This window comes from Pundamilia nyererei, unplaced genomic scaffold (assembly GCF_000239375.1).
Source record: "Pundamilia nyererei isolate P.nyererei 1_Seehausen unplaced genomic scaffold, PunNye1.0 scaffold00014, whole genome shotgun sequence".
NCBI lineage: Eukaryota > Metazoa > Chordata > Actinopteri > Cichliformes > Cichlidae > Pundamilia > Pundamilia nyererei.
In genome coordinates, this window is record NW_005187415.1 from 1,087,160 (window position 1) to 1,098,625 (window position 11,466).

The window sequence follows — 11,466 nt, forward strand, 5'->3', positions numbered from 1 at the left end:
CTTTATCCTTAACACACAGATTATTCAGATATGCGCTTATGTCAGAAATAGAATAGAATAGAATAATCCTTTAAAATGACAGAAATGAAATAGAAATGAAAGCATGAAGAAATTAGTTTCCTAAATGAAACAGGGCTGTGCTCATAATCAGACACACACACAAAGTAGAGACAGAGTCCCATAATATCCTGCTAGGAACATTACTGAAATATTTACATTAAGAAGGAAAAATTCACTCACTAAGCACTTTGACAGCAGATTCACTCGCTAAGCATTTCAAAGTGAAATTATCACACTAAGCATTTTCTTCATCAGATAGAAAAGTTAACTTTTCAGGAAAGTTGTGCTGTCCAAATCACTAACCGTACCTCGTACTCACCATGGGGTATGCAAAGAGACGCTCAGAGTGGGTGCAAAATTATCCTTTAATATGTTACATAATCAGGATGTAAGTGATGGGGTGCGTCTTTGAAGCCAAGTTTCCACAGACTGTGGAAATGCAGTCGTGTCAGACTCGACGCACTTCATTGCCAGTAAACGCTCACATTAGTGAGGTAATTTTTAACATTTGGCTGTGATACATAATGTAAATCCGATCTTGTTTGGATATAATCTAATGGCTCCAAATCAAGCATTAGCCCCAAAGTCGCTGGCATGCTGCCATCTTAGACCCAGTCTGCTAAGCTGTGAGGGACTCTCTTGTTAATGCATTACTTTCTGACTATGGAGCTGTCTACAGGCTTATTCCTAGTGTCACATCACTTGCGACTTGTGGCACTAAACACAGCCTCTTGGCACGCTTAGCCAAAGTGCAACTGCAATGTAGCATTAACATACTACAGGAAATTCAAGGCGACATTGATATAGACTGGCCTCAGGTTCAGTTGTTGGAAGAAGCAACAGAGGTTAAAGTGGCTACTTTATCAGTTCAGTTTTTACTTTAATAAGACTGAGACATAGGATAGAAACTGATGGGGGTTTTTAAAGACAAAAATGCTACATTTTTTACTTTGGGCTTTGCATAACTTTTATAAAACTAGTGATAATGAAATGCTTCTGTAAATGTCATACCTGTGAATGCATAGCGATACAGCTGTTTTGTCTTTTTTTGATGTTTCCCAGTCTGTGCAGCGTCTTGGTCATAGTCTTCTGTCTTGCGGACAGCAACTATTTCACACACCTCAACAGAATAGCTGTGTACTGAAATGACATGAAATGGCTCTTTTAGTTCACTCCATTCCACAATGACCAAAGCACACAAAACTATACACAAAAGCATTCGTGATGCATGCTGTAATCTATAAATCTCCAGTAATCGGTATCTTTTTTTCCCTTCATATGGACAATAGATCCTGAAACTAAGTGGTCTGTGGAAGGGGTCACTCTGAGCCAAGCTGACAAAAAAAAAATCATTCAACTGCAATTCCCCTCTACACCGTTGAGAATGTGGCACATCGATATTTTAGTTTTATTCTCCACTCCCTTTATTGTTGCTCTTATCAGCCCCGTTTACCGATGTAACATGCAGGTGTTTTGTCAGAAAGCCATGATAAGCCTATTGTATGCTCCCTGCCCAGCACCAAGCAACTGAAGTTAGTAGCTGGTTAAGAAATTAGAGCATTTAGCAGCTAAACAGCCAGATGTATCCAAATGGCTAACTGGGAATATCTGGAAACCGCAGCATTTCCCTTACTGGCTTCTTGAGGCTGTCTCACCAAGCCTCAAGTGGCCAATCCCAATCTGCACTGAAACATAGCATGAAGTCCACACTGCAAACCGTGGTCCCCATGTGAGTCACAAACGAAGACCTCATTGTTCAGCAACTTGTGACTGACAGGTTGGAAGTCAACAAGCATGCAGCCTCATGTTGTGTCTCATTATATATATAAAAAAAAAACAAAGATGGACAAAACAACAAGCCTCAGCCTGAACATCCATAACAGGACCCCACCAAGCAACGAGCATGCCACAGGTCTGTCCTCTGATGATCAGAAATTAGAACAAAGAATGTAACCGTTTCTGTCTCCTCGAAGAAATTCTAGTTTGTTTGATGTACATGTCCTGTATATTCACTCAAATTTAGAGGAGAAACAAACACATCAGCGCATTTGGTATCTATAGCAAATTGCGTCATTTATGAAAAATGCATAGGACTGCACTTTTATATTACTCACTCATTTAAATTACCTCAGGCAGTAAGACCTGAGGTTGTGCATCCTGGGTTTGAGTTACATTTTGTCAGAAGACTAATTTTTGGTAACCACATTAGCATTCCATTCAATCTCCAGGTACATCATGGATACACCTTGCAAAGCAGGTTCATTATCCATTGCCAGCATTAGCTGATAATACTGCCATTCAACTCGTCTTATTCCACTGTGGAAATGAACAAAGTGCTTGAGTCAATAACCCGAGTCATCTTTTATCCTCTCTATAAACTGGTGGAGACTAAAACAGACTTAAAAGGGGAGTGAATAAGCATGCTGGATAAATCACTCTGTATACTTGCTAATTTTTCTCTTTATTTCCAAGTACAGAAATGTTTTCAGATGTAAGCCTGATAACTTGTATTCATACATCAGTGGGTTGTTTCCATTTCCCACTGCAAAAATAAATAAACAAATAAATCAGCAAGCTTAGATTTCCCTCTAAAATGTCAAAACTGTTGGATACTGTATCCAAATTCAGAACAGCAGCCTGGAATTCATTTCACAAGGAGCAAAATGAATGGGAATAACACTGTCATGTCCCAAGAGGTTGTGAGTGTTTGGGAAGGAAATACATCCCTTTGTTAATGTCCCCCATAAGCGTGAGAATGAGGTTTAACAAAATTTTCTTAGCACAGTGTGACCTGGTACCTCCTGGCAGTAACAAGACGGGGCAGCTCAGCTGACTTGAAGGGCTCCTGAGTGACATTAAAAAACCCTGCGTTGAAAAGTGGTGTTAAAAGGATTTGTTGGTAATGCATTCATCCATCTTCACATCCTTACTAATGTGAACACACTTATGTGACAGACAATGCAATATAATCCTTAAAAATCATTTTAAGAAGGTGGAACCCAGTGCTGGGAATTTGATGCCTAAATATTGCCAGGCCTGACGAGACAAATTTCCCTTTGAACCATTTCATTATTTAAATATTCAAATCCCGAGCATGGCTACTAACAGAACAAATTCAGCTGTGCCCTTTTGTACTATGGAAGGACAATATTACTTGCATTGAGTTTTAAGTGACCTGTTCAACTGCGTAACATACAGGCATTCCAGTCTCTCCTACAAATTTATTCAGCTGATATGGTGAAATGGATGGGAGGGAAGCATGACATATTATTTCTCCCCTGGGAGTCTGAGGGAATAGGATTTCATTTCTTTTTCAAATAAAGATGATACGCCATGCAGGCATGAATAACTTTATGGCCATCGATATTCACACTTTGACAAATAGGAAGAAGACTTATGGCCATGTGGGTAATGGCTTTATTTCAGGAAAAAAAACTATTTGAAAAATAGCACCTAGTTCTCCTGCCAAACCGATTGTTGGTATTGAATTAAAATACATAATGAATTTCTAAAAGTTTTATATTCCATTTTTAAACTGTTAAACTGGAGCTCTGGCCTGTACGCCAAAATTCGTTTGGTTGTCCATGTATCATACAAATCAACCACTGGATTTACAATTTTCAATTCAAAGCTTTCATTTCACATAAGCAGAAATTTCAACACAATATATTCAGATCAGAACGTGCTAGAAAATTTGGATGTTTTTACATAGACTATATGGACAAAAGTAATTGGCCACCGACACACTGCAGTTTTAGGAGCTGCTATACCATGATGGTCCCGGTGCAGTTTTTGTGCTGATCTGAATGTTGGAGGTGGTTTGGAACTCTGCAGTTATTGAGCCAGCAGAGCATTGGTTTAAGCACCATGTACCTCAGCGGCCACACTCTGTGACTGGTGATGATGATGATGATGATAGTGATAATAACATAAGGCAAAGATAAACAGCTGTAACAGGTTCCAGATAATTCATTGTGAAATTCTGAATTTGCACTTTGTTTTATATCTCAGTACCAATCTTGTGCCTGAATTGTGTCTAAAACTCTGAGAAATATAATCAGAAAAATCTTATCTTGTATTTTACACATTTACATACGTATCATCCTAAGCTCCCAGGCCTGAATCCAAAACAAAACATTAAACATATGATATCTTCAAAGAAGTAGGCAAATCAATTCCCCCAAAGGCATCCCCCGCCAAAACCCCCCAACAACCACACTCATGATACTATCTTTTCACAGTGCATCCGTAAAATATTCACAGTGTTTTACTTGTTCCACATTTTGTCATGTTGCCACCGTATTCCAGATTCATTGGATCAAATTCATTTTCACCCTAAAAATTCTACACACAATACCCCAGAGCGAGAGGGAAAAGTGAAAGAAAACAGGTTCGCTGAAATCTTTGCAAATTTATTTAAAATACAAAACAAAAATACAACATATACATGAGCATTCACAGCCGTTGCCACACAAAACAGTCAGGGTGTTCCTCTGAACCACTTGGTCAAATTAACACAAGAAACAAACAAAACCGACACCCCAGTGAACCTAGTTGGGGAAGAAACTGGAAACAATGGCTAGCATTCCCGGATTCTAACGCTGCTCTAATAACCCTGGCACATACACACATCCTCAGATATGCACACACAAGGACACAATAATCGCTTCACCACATACACAGAGCACATACCCCCACATAAATTCTCCACTTTTTAGCTCAGTGCGGTCCCTAAGCTACATGCTAAGCCCTCGGCCATACAAGGCAGATCCTCTCTGCTCTGACATACTTTTCTTTGTGCTTGAAAAGAATCTTGGCACTGGTAGTCAGCCATGTGTGTGCTGCCTATTCATACCACAGGGCTCAGTGTGCTACAGCAAACCGAAGAGGTCTGCTATCTGCAAAAAGTCAGCTTTTCAGGAACTGGAGGGAAAAGGGTCTTTTTTGTTGCCCAATAACTAGAAATCCTGCACACGAAGGAGAGAATTCAGATGTTTGTTTTCATTGCTACACTGATACCTAAGAACTCTGAAAGGGAATATTAATGTTCCTGCAGCCTTTTATTTAATCACTTTGAACATTTGTAAAGCTAATTACTGACATCTGTCAGTTACTTTTGCCACGCTCGGATGGTCGTTAAATGACTCTTGGAGTTTCCTTGACCTTTTGCCCATTTTTTTAAAAACCTGCCCAGTGGCAGAATTGTTTGTCCCTGATCACATGTTAAAAGGTCTTGACCTGTTCGAGTTTCCCTTGAACTCCTAAAAGCTAGACAGTATATCGTGACACAGTGTATACAGGTTGAATGCTGATTGGTAGAAAAGCAGATTCATCTAGAAAAAGAGGAAGAATGCTAAAACAATAAGGAACAAAGAAGCACGAATAAGGACGATGTTGACTGGTTTTTAACACTCTCTTTGTGTGTTTACGTACAGAGTTCTCTTTTCTGCTGTTAGAACCTGATCAAATACACAAACTTAACTTGATGTATCTGTTGACTGAGCTCTGTCTGTTTCTATTTGGTTTTAACTTGGTTTAGTCCTCCTTCCACCGAGAAATCGACATGATCATAATTTTGTACTATGTGCATTTTGCTAGCCAACTGTAAATAAGCTCTTAGGTATTTGCTCAGGCTTCTTTTTCCCAACAAGGGAGCGGGCAGCTTAACTGGCATGGGATCAAGGCCAAGTTCAAAGACACACTCACATGCAATGTGGATCAGGAGAAACATAATGAGCAGTTCTCCAACCCTGCCATCTAACTCTGAACCTCAAACCCTGGCAATGGCGGTGCGCTGCTTTGCCCCAAGTGTGCGTGTAATCCCCGGCTCAGGCACCGTTAGTGCCTTTCTCTACTGAGCCAGAAACATTCATATCCTCAGGGCCTCGGCTGCCACTAGTTTCCACTCAACCCACGTGAAATGAATTAACACCTGTGATGCAAAAGGGAACACTATTAAAAGGCAAGACCAGTCTGAAGACTTTTTAACCATCCCTGAAGTTGTCAGACAGGATTGTATACTAAATGTTATGTGGATTTTTTGAACTTGTAACTCTGTTATAAGACTTCTAACAGATTTGATCACTTTACCCAAAGAGCGATTATTCACTCTGAAAAAAGTTCAAAAACAAAAACTGATTTTTCATGTGACTGCTTGAGTCACATCATAACAGTCCGAATTCCCCCGAATGGAAACCACTTTGGTCAACGCCATCACCCTACAGTCTCTCTCATGCTCGTTCCAATTATTTAGGCTTTTTTTCCCCCACCAGGAAGTGAAACTCTTAATCCAGACACTTCTTTTAATACGCTTTCACATACCAATGCATGCTTTGGTTTTAAATCGGACAAGGCAGGTTTCTCATGCTTCTGTCCACACCCTTCTGCAGTGAAGACAACAATTACACAAGCACGAACATTGCTTGTGTAACTGTTGCATTCATAAGCTATGGTTTTAATTCCCATGCCTAGAAAAATCTAGGTAGTTGCAAGAACTGGCTGATGACGTATGGTAAATGGACAGGTATTTGCACAGCGCTTTTTCTACTCAAGCTGACTGCTCAAAACACTTCCTATTACAAGTCTCACTAAGTCACACACACATGCATTGGGTTTTTTCTAGATGGATCAGGAGCAACCTGTGATTTAGTATCTTGCACAAGGTATGGACCGGCAGGACAGGATCAACCGACTGACCTTGCAATTGGTAGATCATCCTCACTCGACTGCTCCCGTCTCTCTACCAGCCGAAAAGTGCTTGGTAGTCCCTCTCTTTCCCCTTCGTCACGTAGTGATGTGTACGACACCCAAACTTTGTGACTTCATGTATACAAATTTGATACTGTAAATGCACTTATGCACTTAAATCCGTGACTTATTTTATTAGAATCTCCACTTCCTTAATAGTAAGATGGATTACTATATAAATAGGCCCAAGTGTGGGTAAAATAGTGTCTTTTCCACCCACGACTATCACCCAGGTGCAGGATTTGTTAGCGTGTTTGTCAAAAAGAGCACGAATTAGTGCAGTCATTTCTTTAAGTGTGTCATATTTGAAGAAGAACACGGCAATGAAGTGCAAAGTCAATGAAGTGGCCCTTCAGGTACCTTGAAAGGTAGATATTCAGCAGCACTTGACAGGATTGAGAGCCACAGGTCTTAGCAATACTAATTTCCTTTGGTAATGGAACAAAAAGGATCTTTTGTCAATTTAATGGAGTTTAGGAGGTCAGTTAAACTTCATTCCTTTGGTAAATACTTTCAACCATTTAACTCAAGCGCACAGTTCTGAAGAAAAGCTATTGTTCATTTTGGCACACTTTGAAAAAGGTAAGGCAGAATTGTGCCTTTTGGCTTTTTCTTTTTGGAATTCTGAACAGTACAATATGGCAACTACTCATGCAAGCATTTGGCCATCTTGCCTGGGAAAAAGGCCCCAAAATGAGCTGCAACAAATCAGTCAATGAATGTCCGATTCTATGGTCCTGCTGTCTTTATTGTCAGGATTTGATTTGTCATAAAGGATAGCATTTTTGATTTAAGACTGATGTCCAGTCAATCAAATTTCACAGGTAAAATGTTTAATTAAGACATTTTGGTACTTTAATCCTTAATGAAAACAGCTGCAAGTTTCAGTCCTACACACTTCATAGACAAGACTATGATGGCTTCCTCTTTGAGAATCTCTTTGCTCACAAAGGTCAAGACAAGACTTCTTCCTGTTGGGAAAAGTCACAAGTTCTCCAAACCCAGGGGTAGAGCCGGGTGTCAAAGACACTTTCTGACCAAACTGTTTCAGAGACTTCCTTAAGGTTTGCAGCCACTGCTGTGTTACTCTGAGAACGATACACCTTTTATTTTTGCTGCTAGCATTCAACAGTGACCAAGCACGTGAACTGGCTAACACAGCTCCATAACAAGCTGGAGGGTGTGATAATTGGAGCGCTGCACTCTGTGTGTTTTAAAGTTTTCAGGTCTAACCAATACAGGATTTTTAAGAGAAATACTAATAATAAAGATGTCGCTAACATCTGCTCTATATATATATATAATTATTTATTTACTTATTTATTTACGCTTCGCCCATCATATCAGCAACCAGCTGATCATATCACTTCGTTCCAAACAAAGTGCTCACTGACACAACAAATGATTCACATGGTTATCTCTTCTTTATTTTACTTCCACTTATTGGCTGTTGTAAATGCCTCTACAGGGGGAAAATAGTTATATAAGCTGATAATATTATCACACTCATAAACAGGTTGGACTCTAGAATAACAGCGTTTCAAAAGGAGCTACATGAATTTAGGCTAGTGGCTGAAAATGCCCTTTTTGTTTTTCTTAAATTAAATAACCTTTCTTTGCCGGTAGCCATTTTTGATCGTAACACATAAATACAGCAACAGCCTATGTATACAAGAGCCACTAACTTTATATGGGCCATCTTGGACAGACTGCAGCTCTTTGTGCTGGTAGTGATTGCCTCCAACACCTCAACTATTGGATCCTTTGTGCCTCCATTGCCAAAATGTGCCGGTCCAAATGTGGGAAACCAATGAACCAAACCCATTCAGATCCCCTTTGACAGCAGTGATCTTACGTCCCTGTATTCATATTTCACTTGCCAAAGCAAGTTGACAGATATTCTTGCAAAATTTATGTCACTCTGATGCTCCTGAATCAAACATGCAATTCCTCTTTTGAAGGGAAGTGCAATAAAGCCTGGACTTTACTCTCAGTCCATTTCTGTCTGTTTTATCACTTCTTGCGGCTGTCTGTGGTTTACACAGCTAATGTGAAATCCCTTCTGTGACATCTCTGCTTATGTTTCCACTGCACTAGTCACCATATACTGGTCTCACTGCTATGTTCCTCTTGTATTCGAAATTACCTACCTTGATGTAGGAGCAAAAATAATATGCGTGTGGGATTTCCTCCAAATGTTCCAAACTATGAAAAAATTGTGTTTACTTACTTAGGTACCAAATTTCATTTTAATTCATGGGCTAAACACTGCTTTAGTTTATTGGAGTAGGCTACAACTGAAAATATTTTGCCTAGAAACCTTTAAAGTCCCCTCAAAAATTCTCAAGTATTATAGCTCACAAAAGTCAGTGTTTTATAGTCCACATTTAATATACCCACCATTTATAAAACAGATGCTAAACAGCCAGGATAGTCTGAAGTAAGGTGAGTGCAATTTCTCAATATTATGTCTCATTTATCCACACTGATTGCAAAGAAATACTATAATCCCTGATCAAAGAAGGTCAGCATAAGGTCGTGCTGCCTTAATTTGGTGTGGTCTCTTAGTAACATGGCTGCAAATGTGACAATTCAAACCCCTGCTAAAGTTTGGACAACAGCTCTTAAGATTTGATCAGTGTGTAACAACAAAAAGTGTGAAATACAGTGAAATGCACAAAACAGTCCTAATCTCTCACTTCCACAATTTGCAAAGCCATCCAGCAGGCCAGACACTTCTGGTAATATGCCTGACACACATGCGATACAGTGAGGTGTATTAAATGTTAGTGTGAAGCACTGCTGCTGGGCTTTAATAGGCATTCCTGTGGCGCAACATAATCCTTTTTCTCCCGAGACTTGCAGCTACTTTAGCGGCAGCACCTTTAATTCAGATTGAACTGATAAAAACCAGTTCGATCAGCGAGGAGCTGCGTCTCTACAGGTGCATGTGTGAGGCTCGTGATCCATCCAGCTCATCCTCCTTCCCTAAAGCAAGATGGCATCCTGCTCGACTGGATTCCGCTGAACACACCGGTCTCCTACACAGTCAACGCAACGTCTGAAATCCTTGTCACACCCCAGCTGTTTTTCACTCGGGCGTTGAAGTGACGCCACCCCGGACATTTTCTCCTCAGCCCCCCTCAATCCGAGTTGTGAAATACACGACAGATTTAGACACGGCTCCTCTGAATTTTGATCTTGAGTCGGCGAACCCTATGCGTTCGTGCACGTCCACGGGAGACTTCGCTTGTGTTTATGATATCTCCGAGAATACGGCGCGTGCCCTTGCCTCCTTTCAGTCCTCTGACAACAATGAGCTGTCATCATATTCATATTCTGCTGCTGTTCTCGGCACCCCTCCCTTTACACATTGGTTCACTATGTAATCCCTTTATTTATAGTGTGGTGTGGCACTGACAGTGTGTTAGAGGACAAGCCAGTGCAAGCTTAAGGAAATGCTTAGGTGTTCCCTCCTGTTTGTATTGTTTCTATGTTATTCCGTTTTCTGCTTCGATCCCGAGCCTTCCTACTCACATGTGTTTGCAAAAGATGAGACAAGATTTAGCTGAGTGTGTGAAAGTTACCAAAACTGTTGCTGATATTACAAAGCTTTCAAATAGCTTGGTGCTATCAGTGCCACATCATCATGCAGCTTTACTGCGTGATTAGCTTTTCCTCCTGTTGACCCAAAGCTCAGGTGAACAGAGCAATCACCGTAATGACAGATCCTGCATTGCTGCTGTCAGTGATGCAGTGTAAACCTGCGCAGTTTACCCAATCTCCAGCTGTCGCTTTCTGGCAGTGTTTATTTCTGTATCTCTCCCCCTCCCTCCCTCCCTCTGCAGCCGTCTCTCAGCATACAGACAGGGCTGTGCATTGAGCACCAGCTTTAGATTACAAAGCGCAGATCTGCCTGGGTACACATGGCAGTGAGCTGTCAAACAAGACATGTGGATTTCTCCCAGGCACAATGGGTTTGTTAAGCCAACGCTTAGGTAAACAGATGGAGAGGAAAGGACAACCAAGGTGGAAGATGTAACAGGAGAAGAGTGGTGCCAGTGATGCTGCTAGTTCTCTACTATGCTAAAAGGTCACAGTCTATGATTTCAATATTTATGTTCACTGCAGCTCCGGTTGCTGCTTTTGGAGACATGCGTACGGCACTGCTGATCAGGTCGCACCCCCCACTTTGGCCAGGTGGAATGATATACTAATGGATGGTCACGGCATGTGGTGCAGACATTCATATTACAAAAAGATTGATACCTAAAGGTCTCCGCCCCACCTTGTCATCTAGTGTAACCAACAGGTGTAAATCCATCCATAATTATTTATTAGATGGATTGGTACCAGCTTCCAGTTTGGATTCAGGAGACAGACACCATCTCTACTTTTAAGATGTGGCTTAAAACTTTCCTTTTTGCTAAAGCATAGAGTTAGGGCTGGACCAGGTGACCCTGAATCCTCCCTTACTTATGCAGCAATAGGTGTAGGCTGCTGGGGGATTCCCATGATGCATCGAGTATTTCTTCTTCAGTCACCTTTCTCATTCACCTCTCTGCATTGAATCATATTTGTTATTAATCACAGCATGTCTTTTATCTCGTCTTCCTTCTTTCACTCCAACCGGTCGCAGCAGATGGCCCCGCCCCTCCC